The sequence below is a fragment of the Rutidosis leptorrhynchoides genome, chromosome 10 (genome assembly GCF_046630445.1).
Source record: "Rutidosis leptorrhynchoides isolate AG116_Rl617_1_P2 chromosome 10, CSIRO_AGI_Rlap_v1, whole genome shotgun sequence".
Classification (NCBI taxonomy): Eukaryota; Viridiplantae; Streptophyta; class Magnoliopsida; order Asterales; family Asteraceae; genus Rutidosis; species Rutidosis leptorrhynchoides.
In genome coordinates, this window is record NC_092342.1 from 275,807,693 (window position 1) to 275,830,877 (window position 23,185).

Here is a 23,185-nt window from a genome sequence, read left to right on the forward strand (position 1 = left end):
GTTACCGGTGGCATGGCTTTCCTTACTCATGTTGTTGATACTCGCAATGAGCCACCACCTATTCGTGAAATTCCGGTTGTTAGTGAATTCGAAGACGTTTTTCCGGACGAATTACCGGGTGTTCCGGCGGAAAGACAAGTTGAATTTCGCATCGAGTTGGTTTCGGGGGCTACCCCCATTGCTAAAACTCCTTATCGTTTAGCGCCAACGGAGATGCAAGAGTTGTTAAATCAAATTCAAGAATTGCTCGAGAAGGGTTTTATTCGACCGAGTGCTTCACCGTGGGGCGCTCCGGTGTTATTTGTGAAGAAGAAAGATGGTAGTATGTGTATGTGCATTGATTACCGCGAGTTGAATAAAGTGACGATCAAGAATCGTTATCTATTACCTAGGATTGACGATTTATTTGATCAACTTCAAGGTGCAACGTATTTCTCTAAGATCGACCAACGGTCCGGCTATCACCAAATGCGGGTCCGTGAGGAAGACATAGAGAAAACGGCTTTTTGAACGCGTTACGGGCATTATGAGTTTGTAGTTATGCCCTTTGGTCTTACGAATGCACCGGCGGCATTCATGGATCTTATGAACCGAGTGTGCCAACCTATGTTGGACAAGTCGGTAATAGTGTTCATTGACGACATACTAGTCTACTCGAAAAGTATGAACGAACATGAACATCATTTGCGTGAAGTATTGAAGACGCTACGAAAGGAGAAGTTGTATGCAAAGTTCTCCAAATGTGAATTTTGGCTAAGGGAAGTTCAATTCCTTGGTCATATTGTGAACGAAAACGGTATTCAAGTAGATCCGGGGAAGATCGAACCGGTGAAGAGTTGGGGACGACCGACTACGCCTACGGAAATCCGAAGTTTTCTCGGATTGGTCGGTTATTATCGTCGGTTTATCCAAGATTTTTCTAAGATCGCTTCTTCGTTGACGAAATTGACAAGGAAGAACGCGAGGTTTGGTTGGGAGAACGAGCAAGAAATTGCTTTTCAATTGTTAAAAGAGAAGTTGTGTCAAGCTCCGGTGTTAGTGTTACCGGAAGGTGTTGAAGACATGGTGGTTTATTGTGATGCTTCCTTAAATGGTCTCGGGTGTGTTCTAATGCAAAGAGGTAAAGTCATCGCTTATGCCTCTCGACAATTAAAGGAACATGAAACGAGGTATCCGACTCATGATCTTGAGTTGGCGGCGGTAGTGCATGCGTTGAAAATTTGGCGCCATTACTTGTATGGTGTCAAGTGTACGATTTATTCGGATCATAAGAGTTTGAAACATCTCTTTAATCAACGAGATTTGAATTATCGCCAACGTAGGTGGATGGATGTGGTGAAAGACTACGATTGTGAAATACTTTATCATCCGGGTAAGGCGAATGTGGTCGCGGATGCATTGAGTCGAAAGAGTCAACGTCCGGCGATAAAAGTGGGGTCGTTACGTTTGATTATTACCAACGATTTTCTTGAAAAGCTTGGTGAGATTCAAATAGAGGCTTATGTTCACAACAAGCATACGGAGAGAATCGTGGGCCAATCGGAGTTTATTACTATGGGCCCGCGTGGTTTGTTGTCTTTTCAAGGAAGGGTGTGGGTGCCTAAGATGGGTGATTACCGACGGGTGCTACTTGATGAAGCACATAAGTCAAAATATTCCATTCATCCGGGCGCGACAAAAATGTATCATGACTTGAAGAAAGATTATTGGTGGCCGGGCATGAAACGTGATGTTGTGAAGTATGTTGAGCAATGTGTCACGTGTTTACAAGTAAAAGCTGAACACCAAAATCCGTATGGTAAGTTGCAACCGTTAGAAATCCCGAAGTGGAAATGGGAACACATTACCATGGATTTCATTACAAAGTTACCTAAAACGGCGAGAACCCAATTCGATTCGATTTGGGTTATAGTTGACCGTTTGACAAAAAGCGCTTTGTTTCTTCCCATTAAAGAAGCGATATCGTCGGAGACTTTGGCTAAGTTGTTTATCAAGGAAGTGGTCTCGCGACATGGGGTTCCTATATCTATTATTTCGGATCGAGATACCCATTTTACATCTCGGTTTTGGGAAAGGTTTCATGAAGATATGGGCACGCAATTGAAGTTGAGCACGGCGTATCATCCTCAAACGGACGGTCAAACCGAACGTACGAATCAAACTTTGGAAGATATGTTACGGGCGTGCATCATTGACTTTGGTGGTAGTTGGGATGAGCATTTGCCTTTGGTGTAATTCTCGTACAATAATAGTTATCATACTAGTATCGGGATGCCACCTTACGAAATGCTTTATGGGCGTAGGTGTCGAACTCCCGTTTGTTGGGGAGAAGTGGGTCAAAGAGAGATCGGGAGTACCGATTTGGTTTTAGAGACAAATAGCAAGATCGATTTGATTCGGGAACATTTGAAGAAGGCTCAAGATAGGCAAAAGTCGTATGCCGATAGACGTAGGCGATTGATAGAGTTCCAAGAAGGCGATATGGTGATGCTTAAGGTTTCGCCATGGAAGGGTATTATTCGATTTCGAAAACGGGGAAAGTTAGCTCCTCGGTTTATTAGGCCGTTCAAGGTTTCAGCTCGTGTTGGTGAAGTTGCATATCGATTGGAATTACCCGAAGAGCTTGCGGGGATCCATAATACATTTCATGTTTCCCACCTCCGTAAGTGTCTTGCGGATGATTCCTCATGGATGCCTTTAGACGAGATCGAGCTAAACAACAACTTAGAATATGTAGAGGAACCGATTGCTATCCTTGACGAGAAGGTGAAAATGTTGAGGAATAAAGAGGTGAGAACTTTCAAGGTTCAATGGCGGCGAAGTAAAGGTTCCGAGTTCACTTGGGAGCCCGAAGAGTTCGTGTTAGTTTATCTTCCCTTGTGTCATGCGGCTTGGATTGCGAGGTCGCAATCCGGTTCAAGTGGGGGAGAGTTGTAAGATCCTGTTTTCTTTTTTGGGTTTGGACGCCGTCCAAACATTTGGGACGCCGTCCCAGTTTGAAGACCTGGACGCCGTCCAACATTTTGGACGCCGTCCAGAATGGCTGGCAGGCATGTCTTTTTGCTATTAATTATTTTAGATGGGTATTTTGGTAATTTCACTTCTTGGACGAATTTTAAAGCCCTAGATCAGTTTTGGGAGTCTCGTTACTCCATTCACAACCACCAAACATCATCTACTTTAATTCTAGAGAGAGAGTGCTCTTAAGTGTGAGAAAGCTCAAATAAGAGAGGAAGAAGCTTGTTTCGGGTTCTAGCTCGAGCATTGAAGTTGTTCATCTCCTCGTTAGCTTCGTTTTGATTGTGGTGGTAAGCCCTAAAATTGATTTCTCTAGTAAATATGTTTAAGGGTTAGGGTTTGGGTTAATGTTGTACATAAAACCCATGTATGAGTGATTTGGGGGTTTTGGGTAAGTTTGGGTCATGAAGACCCAAATGGTGACTAACTTAGGGTTTTGAAATTTTGAAAGGGTAAATGGGTCTTAAAGGCCTAGCAAATCACTAGTACACTAATAGTTAATGTTAGTGGGTGTCATTTGGGTTGTGGGTGACCCAAATGGGTGTGTTGACCTTGAAATGGGTCAAATGGGTCTTTGATGACCTAGGTTGTCTTGCATGTATGAAAACGAGTCAACTTGGTGATTAAATGTGTGTTAAGACCTTAATGGCTAGAATTAGGGTTTTTGGTGAAGTTAACCCATTATTAGGGTTAAGGGTGCAAAATGGGTCGGGATTGCACTTTGGGACAAAAGACTCTAGATTTTTGAGTGAGTTGCTTGACCGACTTGAGTTGTGAATTGATTATGTGCTAAAATGTAATAGGTACGTTACATTGAAGTGGCAAGTTCGGTTATCTTTCACGAAGACTCTAAGGTGAGTGGAGTAATTATACGTATGTGTATATGACGTATTTATTTGTGGGTGTTATGGTATCAACCATCGAGCCGGTAGTGCCATAACATGTGTGTGATCGAGTGTGAACCACGAGCCGGTAGCACTATAAACTAAGATGTGAACCACGAGCCGGTAGCATCGAGTGTGAACCACGAGCCGGTAGCACTATAAACTAAGATGTGAACCACGAGCCGGTAGCATCGAGTGTGAACCACGAGCCGGTAGCACTATAAAAGAGTATGACTCAATTGCGTATGGTGTGAACCACGAGCCGGTAGCACCATAGCGTTATGGTTAACCATATTGAGATTGTTGATTGTTTGGCATATTGTTTAAATATATTGTGTTGAGTATATGCTAATGCGGTTTTGTGATAATGTGCGACTTGTTAAGTATTTCGGGTATGATGTTATGCTAATTTGAGTTTCAAGTTCGTACAAGGTATTCGGTAATTGTGATTGCAAATAGATGGGTTATATATATGTATGTATAATTATTGCATTCACTAAGCTTTGCTTACCCTCTCGTTGTTTACTTTTTTTATAGGCTCGGGCGTTGACAAGGGTAAGAGCGTTCAATTGGATTAGTGATCTCCCGCTTGTCTTGTTAGGGGATGCTTTTGGGTGTTAGCTTTTGGAGTTCGACCGAGATTGGATAGTTTAACCCCAAACACCATGCTCTAGTGTCGTTTGGAACTTAAACTTATATTTGGTCGAAACTTTTATTTTAGAACGAAACTCGTAAAATGGGCGATGTGGACCCGTTGATGTAAAACTTGATTTGATGAAGAAAATCTCTTAGTTTCACTTATATTGACTTGTGGTAAAAAGGTTTTCGTTTGAAAGTGTCGGGAAGCGGGTTTTCCGCTCGTGTGAGTTGGACCCGTGATCAGTAGCTGGAAGGCCATTGGGACGCCGTCCCAATTGCTTGGACGCCGTCCCAGTTGTTTGAGCTGGACGCCATCCCAAACTCTGGACGCCGTCCCACTTTTCTGAGCTGGACGCCGTCCAGGATTCTGGACGCCGTCCAGATGCACTGCCATAAAAATTTTTTTTGGTACGCGTTTTTGGGTTTATGAAGTCGGGTTGTTACAAGTATTGAGTTTAAAGCCCCGAAACAGTCCATCAAATACGGACTGTCCAGGCTGAAAAAATTTCTTAAATGAAAAAAAAATGAATTTAACCCATTTTACATTTTGCCAAAATCCAAGATTCAAATTAGTATTTAGGAAACATAAAACATAAATCATGATACTTGTTTTGCATGTTTGTTATGCATGATCATCTCCAAGAATCATGCACAACGCATCCATCAAAACTAAATATCATAAGAAAAGTTTGCTAAAACTTGTACAAGATGGCTCTGATACCACTGTTGGAGTATGATACAAATTCAAAGCGAGCGGAAGCATTTTTAAAAATTTACAAAATCATACTCTTCCACGGATCATTGTACAAAACTTTAGTAAACAAAACAAATTAACGAAACTGAACAAGAGAAGATTAGAATACAACCTTTGTAGCCCTTTTGAAGATCGAATTTGAAAACCCAAAGAAGAGTTCCTCTAAACGGTAGACACCCAAAGTTCCAACCTTGTTTCAATCTATACCTTCTACTTAACGGATCTTTTCTTTTTCCTTATTTCCACCAAAACCCGAACCCAATTATAGATCTCAAGTATTTTGGTTACTTGAAAATGAGAAAGAGAAATAGCATTTTGTATGTGTGTTTTTGTATCTCAAGTTACATATATATTTTCAATACCAAGACTTGGTATTATATAGAATAAAATTGATACATATAATACAAATATAAAGATTTGAAAAGATTTTAAAAGATTTGCAAAATCAAATCTTTATATAAAATAAGATTTACAAATCAAATCAAATCTTATTTATATCAAATCAAATCTTATATATTATATAAAATATGATTATAGTACAAATCTTTATATAAAATAAGATTTACAAATCAAATCAAATCTTATTTATATCAAATCAAATCTTATATATTTAGATTTGTAAGTATATGTACACACATAAAAAAAACTTACTTAATTTATTAAACCATTAACTAATGATTAATAAATTAATTTCCGATTAGAAGGTATATCAAACAATTTACGATTGGCCTTTGTGTGTGACCGAATAGGATAAATGGACTTTTATTATTTAATGTCATGGGCATATCTTCGGAATATATGTACCACGGTCAAACCACGATCGAACCGTAGCCAACCCGAGAACATATTTCTAACAGGGAGGTCAGCAGTTATCCGCTCCGCACTTGGCTACCCAGCGTTTACCATGGGCACGATAAGTGGTACACCAGAGGTGCGAGACACTACGTAACTTTTTTGCATTGGAAAAGAGATTTGATAGAAAATACAATAATTTATCTAATTGTTTACGAAGTTAATTTGTTTTAAAGAATTTTCTAATTTTTCATACCATAATTAGTTAACGAAACATAACTAATTGCTTATAGTAAATCCGAAGATGAAAAATTAGAAAGTCTAATAAAGCAAATGGACTTCGATGATTCATTATCTAAATCACATAGCTTATACTATATATTTTCAAAAAGCGAATGATTCAATTGAATTTAAGTATGTTCGACGCTATATATATGCATCTGGTTTATTGTTTGCAGACTTTCTAAAATGGCTATCCTTTTAGAAACAGAGATTGATGAAAATCGAAGAAATGGTTAATGAGTGCAGATTAAACATTGGTTATTACTTAATAGGTAACTATACAGCTTCATACAACTGAAACATCAAAAGATGACTTGAGTGCAGGAGGTTGTATGGAAAGAGATTTATGGTGATCAAACTTAAAACACACAATGTGCAAACCCGTTCTATATAAGGACGATCGATGGTGGTTTAAATTATAAATGGTTATGTGTAGTTTAATAGGAAACCAATGACTGTATGAGGTGTTAAGGAAGTATTCTCTATGTGTGTAGAATCAGCACTAAATCTTCAAAATATAGGTGATCATGAGGTAGCGGTTACAAAGGAATCAGCACTTAATCTTCAATATATAGGTAATCAAGAGGTAGTGGTTACATAGGAATAATATGTGAATTTTTTTCCAAAATAGTAACCTTTTTTACATACTTTACAGAACTAGAAATTAGAAACCTTAGTTTACAAATCTAGTATAACCGGTGTTTGAAACAACGGGTTTCCATGTGTCACTTCCAAGCCGGTGTTTCAAACACCGGTTTCGACCTTTTACTGCCACATCTTCACATGACCGAGCACTAGTAGCCACCCATGCCCTAAACCGGTGTTTGAAACACCGGTTTGCAGGAAATCTTTACCTTTTCTGAAGCCGGTCTTTGAAAGGCCGGTTTCGCTTTTTCTGTATATTTTTCCCTTATCACTCAAACGTATCACTGTATGCTTACTATATCACATTGTAGTATCAAGCAAAAGTAGGATTTTTTTATTCCCTTATCACTTTTACTGTTTCCCTTTTACTGTATCACCAGCAAACACTATCTTTTCGTGATCAGTAATCAGAGCTTTGTATGTTTATTTAAATTACCATCATCTGCAATTTATTAACAACATCACAAACTAGTGAATACAAAACCAAACACATCAAAATGAGCTTTTTTTCATCATAAAATGACAACTTGAAAACTACTAAAAACGCTTATCTCACACCAAAAAATGACTACAATTCGTCCGTTTATGATTCATTTTGTTTGGGGTGGCCAACTTACTTTCGAAAATAGTTGGCTAAGCGGTGATCAAGCAATAATTAGAAGGACTTTTGTGTTGTCTAAGAAGATTAACTGTGTGCAGTTAAACCAAATGGCATACAACTATGTAGGGGCCGATCAAAGAACACATTCGTTGAGAATGTTCTTGTGGTTTGTTTTCAATGGAAATGTTTGTAGAAATGAACTCACTGACGATCATACTTTGGAAAGTATTTATTTTTTCTCTCAGAATGATCCGGAATATCAGGCCCAAATTGAAATTCAGTATGAGCAAGTCTTTTCAAACGCACAAGATTCAGGTTTTATGAATCTGATTGCAGAAATGGAAGCTGGTCCATCAGTAATTGATGATGAAGTTCAAGAAGAACATGAAGACGCTGGTGATGGTATGTCAACCGACACTGACAATACAGTTGATCACTATAGTGCTGAAGAAAATGTTTCAGATGACTCCGGTAGAGAGGATGAAGTGCAAGTTCAACAAAATGCACCTGTTTCACGTTTCCATTGTGTTAATGAAGGTGAGGCTAGTAATCCTATTGCATTCGATGATGACGACGAGGAATCATGGGTTGTCTGGAATTGTGATCAACCCGATGTTATTACAAAAGGAATGATGTTCAAGAACAAAGCTGAACTTTTGTATGCTGTTCGTAGATGGAATATACGAAATAATAGGGAGCTCATTGTTCAAGATAGTAGACCGGGTTATTTCAAAGCAAATTGCTATACAACTAGCTCAAATTACAAGGGTCCACAAGAAAGAAGACATTGTTCGTGGTCTGTAAGTGGTTCAGTTCATAATAGATACAAGGTATGGAGAATTGTTAAATGGAAAGATCAACATAATTGCTATGGAAATGTCCTGGAAAACAACAATCGTTGTTTAACGTCTAGCTTGATTGCTACTGACATTGCTCATCAAGTGAGTAAAGACATTGCTTTTCCGGTTCAGAACATACAAGCATACATAAAACACATATGGCGGGTGGATGTTAATTACGCTAAGGCATGGAATGCTAGGCGTATTGCCATTGAACGAATGTATGGAACGTGGGAAAGTAATTTTGCAGATCTGCCAAGGTATGTAAATGAATTACAACATACCAATCCCGATACAATTGTAGAATTCTTATATGGCCCTCGAGTTGAGAACGGTGTAGACACATTCAAGTATGTATTTTGGGCCTTTAGTCCACCTATTAGAGCATATAGCCAATGTATTCCGATAATTTGCATTGACGGAACCCATTTGAAAGGGGCTTACAATGGTAAGGTGCTTACCGCAGTTGGCAAAAATGCTAACAATCAAATTCTGCCAGTTGCTTTCGCAATTGTTGACAATGAAAGTAACGAGAGTTGGACTTGGTTTTTGGGTTTGTTGCAACTCCATGTTGTTGGCAATAGGAAGCTGTGTGTTATATCTGATCGCCACCAGGGTATCCTACATGCCATGAGTTTACAGACATATGGTTGGGAACATAGGTATTGTTTGCGCCATATTCGTAGCAACGTAATGAAACACTATAAAATTCAAGCGATCAAAAAGTTGTGTTGGACAGTCGGTTCGACAACCAATCAGATACTGTTCAAGAATGCTGTATCAGCACTTAGGGGGGTTAGTCAAGAGGCTTGGGATTATTTGGTAGATGCGGATTTAGGAATGTGGACTGTCTATAGGGATAGTGAAAAGAGTCGTTGGGGTAACACAACGACAAACATTGCTGAATCCCTCAACAACGTGTTGCGTCATGCCCGAATGATGCCGATTAGAGCGTGTATTGAATATACGTTTGACTACACTAGGCAACACTTTTACGATCAATATCGAGAAGCTTTTCAATGGAATTCACCACTTTCCAAGAACATTTGGAAAATCTATCGCGAACGAGAAATAAGATCCCAAACATACAAAACAACATGTTACGATTACCAGAGACGTGTGTACAAGGTCCAATCAACTTATCAAAGAAGCGGTGAAGGTGGCACCGACAACATCGTAAGGTTTGCTGCTAGAAAGTGTTCATGTGGAAGATGGCAACACCACAGATTACCTTGCTCTCATGCCATTTCTGTTTGTAGCCATCTACATGAAGATGCAACCGTGTTGGGTAGTAAAAAGTACACAACTACTGTATGGAGATAACAATATAGCCATTTCTTTAATCCACTCAGAGACATGAGTTATTGGGCAACAGTTGACAGGAAAATTAAGGCTGATCCAACAAGATTGATCAAGCACAGGGGAAGGAAGAAATCGAAACGTTTTCCAGGCCAGATGGATGAACGTGAAAAGCAGAAACCAAAGTGTGGTATCTGCAGAGAAGAAGGCCACAACAGAAATACATGTCCTACTAGGTTTCCATAGTTATTTCACATAATGGTTTGTTTTTTTATTTTATGATATGTGTGATTTGATTACGTTTTTAATTATGTATTTTGTTACCAAAAAAATGTAACCGTGTTTATGTCTATGAATAAAAGTGTTGTTCACTTATTACTATTCAACTTAAGTATTGTTTATTATAAATCTAGGAAATAATAAACAAAACTAATACAACATTTATTAAATGACTAAACTGTCCACTTCGCCATTTTATAGAAAAATATGTGAGTGTCTGTTTAACAAACGACCAAAGGCAAGTGTTAGTAGTTACCACAATGATAGTACACAAAAATATTTAGAACCTAAATCGACGTAAGCAAGTCGTACCAACTGATACCATTTAGACATTATTAGTTGTACAATAATATTAGTAATAAACAAGACACATTTATTAACAATACAACATTTATTAATGAACACCACACGAACTACTTATATAAAACAATTATCTTAAAGTGCAATAAGGCCTAGGTGCGTGATAGTATTCACCATCACGATCATAGAGCATGTCGAATTCAATGGCGTCTTCAAAAACTCCAAATACAATATACAAAACAATTTTTTCACGCCGTATACATGCTTTCCCCGCTATTGTATACCAGTCTTCATCATACATCATTGCCTCGGGTTCTGTAATTCCTTCTTTATAATAGTAGATGTCCATCGAACGTTCATCTTCCGGTAACTTACTTCGAAGAAACTCTTCCAACTTCTCCATACCAAAGCCACATATATCTACGTTTTCAAACGTAGATATCTCCCCTTCTGTTAAACGAATTTCATCATTTTCGTAATCAAGATCACACTCGTGATGAACTTCAATTGACACCAAATTTGAAGTCATGATAGATTTGTAGTTTATAATGAATGATGATCATACACTTACTAATATTTATAGGGAAAAATAGCAAATAAGTATACATAAAAAAAAAAAATTATTTATACCAAACAAACCGGTGTTTGAAACACCGGTTTCAATAAAAAAAAGTAAATGCTCCATTAACTTGAACGACCTGCCATCTTTTTACATGTGTATTGGATAAACGACACGTAGCCAAGCCGGTGTTTGAAACACCGGTTTCCAAGATTTTAAATACCCGATCAATGAACCATCGGTCTGCATAAAATACTCCACCTAAACGATTTTCAAACGATTTTCTTTTCAATTTCGTTAATCAAGTGCGTGGTAAATACACCTAAATATGGATAATCAAGTGTGTGGTAGATCTATCCCTCTTAATCCGGATCTATTATTTTTACAATCACTAAACTCACATAGATCGTTTTCGATATTTACCGAAAAAATTCCTAGTGGTGCACTTATAAAGCCAAGAAGATGTGATTTAACATTTTGGCAACATATTAGTGATCTTCCAAATGAACGAATAAATGCACGGGTTGAAGGTTATCTTAATGCAAAGGGTTTGGGTTTAGTGTGCAAACTCGGTAAACAAAGATTGGATCACGCTCTAATTACAGCTTTGGTTGAAAGATGGCGCCCGGAGACGCATACTTTCCATTTCCCGATAGGTATTTTTTGATGTTTTTAATTATGTTTATATTGTTAGAGTTAATTATAGATATAATATGTTTCATATATTTTGTTAGATATAATTATGATTATAATGTTAGATAAATTGTTAGATATAATATTGCTAGATAAATTATGGATATAATTGTTAGAAAAATCATATGAATATAATTGTTAGATAAATCATTTGAATATATTATTGTTAGATAAATTGTGATTATAAATCGTTAAGCATTATAATATTGTTATTGATAAAATGTTGAATATAATTGTTAGATAATAATCATTTGGATATAATATTGTTAGATAAAATGTTATGGATAAAATGTTGAATATAATTGTAAGATAATAATCTAACTTTGGATATATAATTGTTAGATAAAATGTTATTGATAAAATGTTGAATATAATTGTTAGATAATAATCATTTGGATTTTATATTGTTAAATAAAAAGTTAGATAAAATGTTATGTATTAGATAAAAAGTTAGATAATAATCAGTTATATATTACATAAATGTATACGTATTATTTATTTAACTTACGTAGGAGAAGCAACTATAACGTTGCAAGATGTTCAAATTCTATGGGGTTTACCCATAGACGGCCCCCCTGTTACCGGAATATGGCATTCTATGGAAGATGCCCAATGGCGACAATTAGTTACTCAATATTTAGGGATTGCCGATAACCATATTGCTGAAGCGGATATACAGACAGGAAAGATCAAAATATCTTGTTTAATCAATGAATTGAATAGAGAAGTTGTAGAGATTGAGGAACGTATCCAACAGCGGGCTAGAGTCTACATGTTGGCACTAATGGGTGGCGTTCTATTCTCTGACGCGCATGTATTAGGAACGTGTCGGTCGGCACTTGCGGCATTAAGAGGCAGAGAGGTATATATATATATATATATATATATATATATATATATATTCTATAAATTAGTTGATTTTAATAGTATGTGGAATGTTTTTGCAGTTTTGCTGGTGTCCATATGATGATAACTTACAGAGCCGACTTCCCGATGAATGTCTAGCTGATAGGGAGTTGTTGTCATACCGTGGCCCAATTATATTTTGGTCTACTATTGAGTTGCATCTACCAGATAGGGTCAACAGACAGTTCGGTTGGATTCAAGATATTCCAAATTCGGACATGTTGTTCTCTCAGGAGATGCATCGTATAGTTCACAACACAAGCCTAAAGTCCAAACAGAACGCCGATTTGACAAAAAGTTTCCCACAAGTCAATTTCATTCCCATTAGAGGGACCGACATCAGCATCAGCATCGTGGTGTGGACGGGTTGGGCACTGTTGCTGACTACTTTCAGTGGTATAATGCGCGCACGGTTACACACATCACAAATCCTGGAAACGTACCACCAGCCAACACATATCCTAGATGGGCAGGAACTACTAATGTTTATGTAAGTAACTAAATTGTAATATTTAAATTAACTATATTGGTTCTAATATTCAATTACTTTTAACTAATATGCAGGAGGAGGGGCTTATGAGGATACGGGGACACGCATTAACTCAAATGCAACCGGACAGTCAACCAAACCCACAACCATTTCTTGACATTCCAAATCAAATTTTCAACTACACACAATTTAATGACCCGCAACATCCCTATCATTTTTATTCATCACAAAACTTCAATTTTCCGGATAATGTTAACTATTATCCTTCGCAAACTCAAAATACCCCTTACCAAACAGATCAGGGTGAATCCTCTCAGTATAACCAAACAAATCAAGGTAATTCCCCTCATAATTCGAACATGGATGAATTTTTCAACTACAACATGGGTACCCATAGTCATAGTCCGATTATACCGCGAGATTTTGGAGGTACATCACAGGTAGGAGTTGACGATGACCACATAGCGGATATAGGAGCTGATGACGATACCACCCCAGAACAACAAGTCCGGAGGGGTGAGAGGAATAGAAGACCAACATTGTGTGGAACCGGTGGACACCTACGCGTTCCACCTGGACGGGGACGAGGACATCATGGGCACTGATTGTTTGTATTTTAATTTTAATTTCCAGAAACTATGTAATTTTTATGTTTGAAAATGTATTTTAAATTCATATGTCTTATATAAAGTTCTAAAATCGTATTATTAATTATATTATTAAAGTACACAATTAATTATATTATTAACAACTAATACAACAACTTAATTTTAATTTAAACGACAAATTTCAAACCACAAAACACAGCTAAAAGCTTTATTTTTAACAACAACATAAACATAAAGATAACATGTTTCTACGCAGATCCGCCGTCTCTCAAGAACACTTTCACTAAACTCCTTCGCGTAATGTTAAGGTAGTGGACATAACTCGATGGACAAAAAATGCTACAATTTTGTATCACCAAAACAGCTCCCTCGCGTATGCCTTTAACACCTTCAAACTTTCCTTGCACACCATCAATGATCTTGCTACTAATTGATGCCTTGATTGTACCAGTAGTGTCCTATTAATAAATGATAAACGCTTACATTAGTACATTCTAGTGAAACGCATACAGTTTTTGAAAAAATATAAATGGATCGTTTAAACTCACTTTTAGCGTTATAGATAGATCGCCTACAACATTTGGAGCACAAGTCTTGATAACACCAACAACCTGATCGACCCAGTAACACTTACGTTGTGACAGAATGTCTGCTATATTAGACCTCCCTTGCAGTCACAAAAATTAAATAAAATGTCACATATTTTTCTAGGTTTTTTATATAACAAAACACAATATTAGTGTTTACCTCCGTATGGATATGCAAACTCCATGGCGTTAATCCACGGAGCTTTTGTAAAGGAATCATCAAATTCAGCTTTGTTTATCACTTCCCTTATAAAATCTTGCGTGGACTTCTCATCTACAACGTTATTCTCGTTATTGCGAAGTTCGTACGCATCTTGGAAAACACCAGCGGGTCCGGGAATACGGTACGATAGTTGGTTCGTTTTGTTAGACCCAGAACCGCGCAACATAGGTCGTGGTGGTGTACAAGGTTCTGGTTGCTTTTGTTTTTTACGAGTAGGTTGGGGTGAAGGTGGCGACCGGATCGCCGAACCAGTCGGCAACGGGGTCGACACCAAAGTGGTTTGAGCGCGACTAGTAAGGGGTACAGGTTGAGTTCGTTGCGAACCAATATAGGTTATGTCGGAATCATCGATATCAAGAAGGTATTCCCATCCATCATTTTCGGAATTAGACATTTTGTTGTTTTTGATTTGCAGTTGTGTTGTTTTTGTGATGTTATTTGATTGAAGATTATGATAGTATAAATAGAGAGAAAAAAAAATCCTACTTTTGCTTGATACTTCAATGTGATACAGCAAGGATATAGTAAGCATACAGTGATACGTTTGAGTGATAACGGAAAATATACAGAAAAAGCGAAACCGGCCTTTCAAAGACCGGCTTCAGAAAAGGCGAAGATTCCCTTGCAAACCGGTGTTTGAAACACCGGTTTAGGGCTCGGGTGGGTACTAGTGCTCGTCATGTGAAGACGTGGCAGTAAAAGGTCCAAACTGGTGTTTGAAACACCGGCTTGGAAGTGACACATGGAAACCCGTTGTTTGAAACACCGGTTATACTAGATTTGTAAACTTAGATTTCTAATTTCTAGTTCTGTAAAGTATGTAAAAAAGGTTACTATTTTGAAAAAAAATTCAATAATATGTCATTAAGAAGTTAATTTTTCTAAGAAACAACTTTTGGAGTTCTCTTTAAGGTACATAAAAAGTTTGTAAAATTTCATAACTGTCGTTGTAAAGTCAAAGGTAATTGCTATGTAAAAAAATTTTATGCATCTTAACGATAGTCCTAATAGTTGTCGTTAGAAAAATCGTTAATTAATAAAAAAGTCTTCTAGAAGAACAAGTATTGATAATAAAGGTTTTTTTAGTTGTGACGCTATGAGCGTCATTGTTGAACCTTGTATTTTATTACATATAATTTGATCGGTATTAGGTATATACTTGTAAATCAAAAACGTTAATCAATATTTTGTTTATTTCGAGTCTACCCTTTTTAATCAGTTCTTTTATTTCAAAATACCAGAAGATTTGTTGTTGATAACTTAGTAAATATGTGATGTTTGTGAGTTGTAATGACGAAGATTTAAGAATCCAACTGACTTGTTCATGCGGAAAACGCTTTTAAATCATGTTTAACCACATAGGGGCATGCTTCTACAAATTGGGCAAGCCGGTTCACAAATCGTCTTCATACAAGATTTAAACGAGTTTTCCATATGAGCAAATCAATTAGTTACTCAAATCCCCTCACTCAACTAATCAAGTATCTTGAAACCACCCATAGCCCTATTCCTTTTAACTTAGTTGCTAACAAAGTTAATTAGCAAATGTTGAAAGAGATTTGATTAAAATTAAAATATGTTATTAATCTGAAAAAGAAAAGATGGAGTTAATCTGTAACTGTGAGAGTTATCATCCCTAACATACTCGTATTATTTTGCTATTTTAATTTCACTTACAACTTTCCTTTATTTTCAATTTCACTACATATAATTTCAAAAAACAATTGACTATTTTTTTGGGTAAGCGACATATGAACGAGCACATTGGTTCCCCCATAGAGGGTAAAACCTCGGGTAATCAAGCCCTCCGAGCGCGAGACTTGGTACCGGGTGAATTGCGCATTATGCGCACCCTCTAGTCACACTCCATTTTTGAACAATTTGACATAGCCAAGAATTGAACCCGGGTGATGTGCTTCATTGGGTAATTCGGTGGCCACTCAGGGAAGCCTGAATGGTTAATGACACCTTTGACGGTTGTCTTTTAAGAAATTTAGAATGACATATTTTATTTGTGTTGGTGATTTTAGTGTTATTAACAATTATTTTAGTTAACTGGGATTTAGTAGAAAGCAAAGGCTTATCGAATTAAGCTCAATGACGAGTTTGGAGAGTGTGAAGTGCACGCTCGTTCAAGTTAATTCAATAAGGTATTGAAAATTACATCTTTTCATGGGAAGGTAACCACGAATGGTTACATCTCTTCATGAAGAGTGATGTTATTTCTAAAAGATGTAAATGAAGAGTTGCATCTTTTCGTTGAAAAGTTGCATATTTACATTGAAAGGTTGCGTCCTTTCACTCGCACCTTTTCACTTCCTATAAATATAGGAATATGTTTTGCTTTCATAAAAAAAAAACATATAAACAGAAAATACAAATACTCTCTAACAATTTGATCAGTGATTTCATTGCCAAAAACACTGATTGCGTTCTTGTCTTATCCCTGTAAAGATTTCGTGCAACTAAGGCAATCGTAGGGTCGAAATACTATATAGAGACAGTAATTACACGATTCAAGAACGAATCCGACAGTCAATTTATACCCAATTTCTAACAAATTTATAAAGTATTTTAGGATGATCATGATGAATCGAAAAAGAGATTTCTAAATATGTGGAAATGAAAAGGATGGTTAGTATGAAGTTGTCCGTTGCAGGAACAAATCTTAGAAGATGGATTCTGATTCAATTCACAAGATTTTGTCCGTTACACTATCAAAAAATATACTCCCTATGATTTTCGTGGGATTTAAATAGAAGGTACATAAGAGACAAATGATTTGACTGTTAAGATCAATTATGGAATTCGCTCATGGCAATTAATATGTATTCTTTCGATCGATTAGTCTGTTGACTCTCGAAAACATATTATGGAATTCATTAATTGATGGGTTAGTGATGTGTGCATTCCATTGGTATAATGGTGGTACACTTGTATGGGGCACGTGTGCAACAATTGCATGGCATTTTGCAATTTGTTGCAAAGTCATTTTATATTCAATTCAAGGCAATTTGGCTATCAATTGGATGATTCGAAAGAGGAGTATGAGATCCGCTTTCCAATAGAAGGGACTAACGTATCGTAGAGTACGCATCTTCTATCTATCTTCTTTTAATTTTATTCCTTGTTTGATGTAAATAGAAATATGCATCGACTAATTCTAAAATGCATATTGATAAATGAATGGGATATCACAATTCTTTTAAAATTCATAGGTAACCGACATATTCAAAAGTGTATCTTATATGACGATTTAATGGGCGGGTTCATGCGGTGCAACGGAAAGTTGTAATTCATGTGTAGTTAACGAAATAGAATATATGCAACAATTTTCTTCTTGTTATTTCTGGATCTAAAGGGAGATGATACATGAACAAAATCGAACCTTCTGAAAAATAATTACAAATGAATGCATCGATTTTGACCGTCGTTAATGGGTTATAATTTTATCACCTTTTCTAATATAACTTAATACTGTCGGTTACTTATGATGAGGTGTGTTGGGTATTAATATTATGAATATTGAATTGATTGATGTCAGTTCGGATGATGTAAAGAAATTTATTCATGTAACTGTTGAAGTGAGTGGGAAACGACAAAGCACATAGTGTTTGTTACTTGCATTACATTTTGATGCAAGACTCACTTGTTATTAATATTTCACAACATTAATTAAGTTATTAGTGTACAGGTGATAAAAGGCTTCATGACATGCGGGTAATTTTCATGAACATGTATTGTGACATATAGTAGCTATAATTGTGATTGGTTGGTAAGAAAATAGGTAACAATTGTTACGCTACTTAGCGGGTGGTGATAATCCGTTGGAAAAGTCACAAAACAATCTTCGTGATTGTCACGACCCTACTTTTTCCGTTATTTTTTACCGTTAATTATTTAACGACCGTTAACTGTTATTCGTGCCACGTCATTTCTATGACCTATATTATTATTTTAATAATAATATATTAATGATTATGTATTAAATGAATATTTGTATTCATATTTTAAATTGTACGTTTATACGAATCGCGGATTTCTATCCGGCGAATCTTTTCGGTTTTCAGACCAACGGTCGAGCTTTTGGGATTTTCAAGTCCTATTTATTTTAAATATGATATTTTAATGTAATATATTTATATATGGTATTTATATATATTTTATGTCGCGTAGTTAATATCTTTCCGAATAATTAATCGTGTAATCGTGTTTTCGCGTTTCGGGTTTCGTTCGGGCATTCGGGCCACAAGGAAATCACCACATTACAATTTTGGGCCATGGGGCCCACCCCCTTGCACCATTCGGCCGAACACTCCCAAGGGGAGGGAGTGTTGGCTCTTTAGTTTCCTTTTTCCATTTATTTTCTTATTTATTTCTTTATTTTAATTTCTTTTCCTAAACCTAATTCACAAGTTTGCTCTCTCCTCCCTTCTTCTCTTTTTGGGCGACGACACCACCACCACCATCATCAACATCCTTCATCAATTTTAGAGCTTGGATCATCAATCAATTAGCATCAACGTGTTCCTCTCGATCTCCTCTACGCGATTATACTACTTGTTTCTCGATTGGGGTATAAACCCTAACCCTAGAATTTTTAATTTTTCATTACTTTTCTATTTTTGATGTTTATTTTAATAGTATGATGATTACTCGTTATTGTAATGATGATTGTATGCGTAGAATTGCTCAAATACATATGTTTTCGGTTTGATTAAATTGGGACAGCAGCTTTTTCGTTCTTTTCTGATATTGTAACTGATATAAAAGTGAAATTAAAGTATCTAGATGAGTTCCTCTCATCAAGACATTAATTTTAGACTCCGGATTCATGTCGTTTCGATTCCCGGAGCCCTAGTTATGAGTAAAGTGGTGTTTAATTGGAATTAAAATATAAAAACGAATTGAACCAGGTTTTGTCCGACTTTTTGATCACTTTTAGAGTCTTTAGGGTGTACTAGTGTGTTAGGATTGATTATGGGATGAACATTCATGTTCGGGTCATCGAAATCCGAGCCACGGATCACCCGGTATGACTAAAACACGTTTTTGAACGGATTAAAGATCCAAACTGATTAAGGGCTGTAAGTCACGACTTGCATGCTGTTCTTGGGGTGTTCTTGAGTATACTAATGTTTCGGGTGAGTCGGTTAGGCGAAGATATATATAAGACTCGCCGAAAACTGATTACCGGGGCTCAAGTTATGACCCGATGAACTTTTAATTTAAAAACTTATGATTAATTATTAAAACTTATGATATAAATAATGATTTTCATTATTATTAAATTACTTATGATATAAAAAGTAATTATTATAATTTAAGACTTATGATATATATTTATTATATCTTTTAATTAATACTTATGATTTAATTAATATTTTAATTAAACTTATGATTAATAATACTTTTATTATTAATGAAAAATACTTATGATAAGTATTAAACTTATATTATGAGATTATTATAATAAGACTTATAATAAGGATTAAATAATTATTTAATTATTATAAGACTTAGTTATTATTTAATTATGATTTAATTATTAAATACTTATGATTTAATGATTATAATTAGAAACTTATGATATGATTAATAATTCATTATTAGTTAATAATACTTATGATATGATTTAAAATTTATTATTAATTAATAATACTTATATTATGACTAATATTTAATTAATTAATTAAATACTTAGGTTATATTAATTATATCATTTAAACTTATATTAACTTTAATAATTCATTTTAATTTAATTAAACTTATGTTATGACATAATTATACATATTTAACTTTAATAAACATTATAACTTACATTATTATTATAACTTACACTTTTAAAATTAACGTTGACTATGTTTGACCATGGTTGACTTTTGAGTTGACTTTTGGTTGACTTTGACTTTCAATTGACTTTTGTTGACTTTCTAAATTTGGAAACTTTCCAAAAATAGAAACTTTTCTAAAATAGAAACTTTCTAAAAATAGAAAGTGTGTGTCCGTAAGCTGTTCCGATCAAACCTATGCATGCTGAGTATTGTTCTATGTCTACTTGCAACATGTACAATAGCTATCATACTAAGACTTGACCTAAGTTAGTTATTTATATCGACCTGCTTTATTTATAGGTCGGCGTTGTGATCATTCCTGATCATTGTACTCCATTTGCTGTTCGCTTATTTGTGTTGGTTACTTCGTTACTATTAAGGTGAGTTATAGTCCCGTTTTTACATACTTTTCAAAGTATATTTTTGAGATGTGATTACATGCATTTTATTTCACGTTTAGACACAAGTAACAATTAAATTTAAATTATTCATTGTGAGTTGGACAAAAATATTCCATAGTCTGGTAACTGTAACCACTGGTTTCTACTGGTGAACGCGAATCGTACGGATAGATCTATCGGGTTTGACAACCCCATTTCGAGCTAGTCGCGCTAGCAATTTATAATCGGAATGTTTAGTACTTCGTATTTTGTTGTAGATACACTGTCTGGTGTATATCATTTATTGTGTTCAGCAAGGGTAAATAAAGGGTTAAGTGGTTACCAGGTGGCTCATTGATAATAGAATAATGTTTAATGTTTTCTAACATTTTTAAATCTTGTGGTCTAAAGTTTATTCAATTATTTAAACCTATAATTCACTCAACCTTTGTTCAGACAGTTTACTCGCATGTTTTCACAGGTACTTGAGTTATGTGATGCTTCCGCTGTGTTTAGAAGAGTCTGCATGCATTTGGGCAGATTTTATGAAACAATTATGAAACTTAAGCTTGCATTCTGTTTTTGGATAATTTAAATTTGTGGGTTTGTTGGCAATGTTTTGTGTCAACTTTGTTTAATTAATATGTTGGGTTATTTTAAACTACATATTTTTGGTATGCTTTCCTTTTTGGGAAACTTTTGAAATAAAAGAATGCAATGTCGTTTGTTAAATTCATTTAAGTTCGATCAAGCTGTGGGACCAAGTGATAGAGTCGTTAAGTGTTTTGACGGGGCCATCACAGTGATTTTTGAAGTGACTATTTTGTTACCAAATAAAATGACTATGAATTCTTTATTCATTAGTTATGTATGTTCATAAACCATTTGATGGTCTATCACAAGTTAATGAGACAAATATGTTTTAATATGAAATGAGGATTAGATGTTGCTTAATTGTTATCGAATACCGGTATGCTTTGAGAATTGGTGTAATGATGTATGTGATTACATCAACTAATCAATATGACATGGTGTTAGAAAGATTAAGCATGGTCTATTGGAATTCATTGTGATGGAGCTTAAGTACTTTAGTACTTGTGAATGCCAACCATGGACTATGGTTTAATTCACGATGTGAATCCTTAAAGTATATTAAATTTTATTAAGTTAAGTATTGATCAAGATAATTATGCATCTACAAGTTGTATGATTTTACACTTGGTATAGATGGGGTATCTTAGATCAAAAGAATGATGTTGAGATTATTGACATTATAAACTTGTTGTCATTACTTCTTGGTTCTTAGAAGTAGACTGGCTAAGGTATGTTTATAATTATATTATCATCTAATGTAATGGTAATAATTATGTGCATGGTGATAATGGGGATACATTATCAAGATTGTACAAATTATAGGTTTACATTGGTAACTTGTGAAAGGTGGACATGTGTAATGACTAATCAATTAATTGTTTTGAGTACATACGGTTTTCTTATGGTATATAAGAATTTCATAAATCCTTGGTTAAAAGGATTATAAAAGGAAATTGATTGAAGTCAAAAATGAATAAGATCAAAGTTCATGGTGATCCCTAATTATGGGACGTTCTTTGACTAAGTCATGTTGTTAATGTAAGAAGAAAGGTATAGACTCTTATGCCTTAGACAAACTATGTTTCGTGAGTTGATCACGAGTGAAGTGATATGTGTGGATTTTGTTGGGTCACAACAAAATTTGACAAAATCACTTAACGAAGTAATTAGCCGGAGACTTAAGTGCGCACAAGTCGGCTAATGTTGTGGGATTGAAGTCCAACCAGATCTTTCAAAGTGAGATGCCCAATTCCCTTCTAGTACAACGCTAGGAGCTAAATTCAACGAGGTAAGCTTACTTTCTGAAGATTGAAACACATAAATATTCTGATCCCAAAGTACGTGTTTAGACCCGTAAGTGGAGTTAGGTTGAAGTTTAACTTGTTAATAGTTCTTTTGAAAAATTGCAAATGCGGGTGCAAGACTAAAAGAGCTACCTATGTGAACATGAAGTTTTTCCGCTTCAATGGAACTTTGGACTTAGCTGTCAATATGTTCACTGAAGGATTGTGACACATGGCTTATAATAGTGTCAAGATTGTCTTAGGGATATGTAAGAAACTGATGTGTATATTATTTTATAGTTTTCATATGAATTGAAGGGTTCAATTCTTCGTGAACACCCTGATTTTTGAATTCTCGTAAATATTATACTAAGTGGAAATTCAATTCTTCACGAACATTTCCATTTATGCATTAGTTTGTTCTGTCTGTTTAGTTATTTTAGTAAATCAAGGATTACACTAAAATGGGGGAATTGTTGGAGATTTTAGTGTTATCAACAATCATTTTAGTTAACTGGGATTTACTAGAAAGCAAAGGCTTATCGAATTAAGCTCAATGACGAGTTTGGAGAGTGTGGAGTGCACGCTCGTTCGAGTTAATTCAATAAGGTATTGAAAATTACATCTTTTCATGGGAAGGTAACCACGAATGGTTACATCTCTTCACGAAGAATGATGTTATTTCTAAAAGATGTA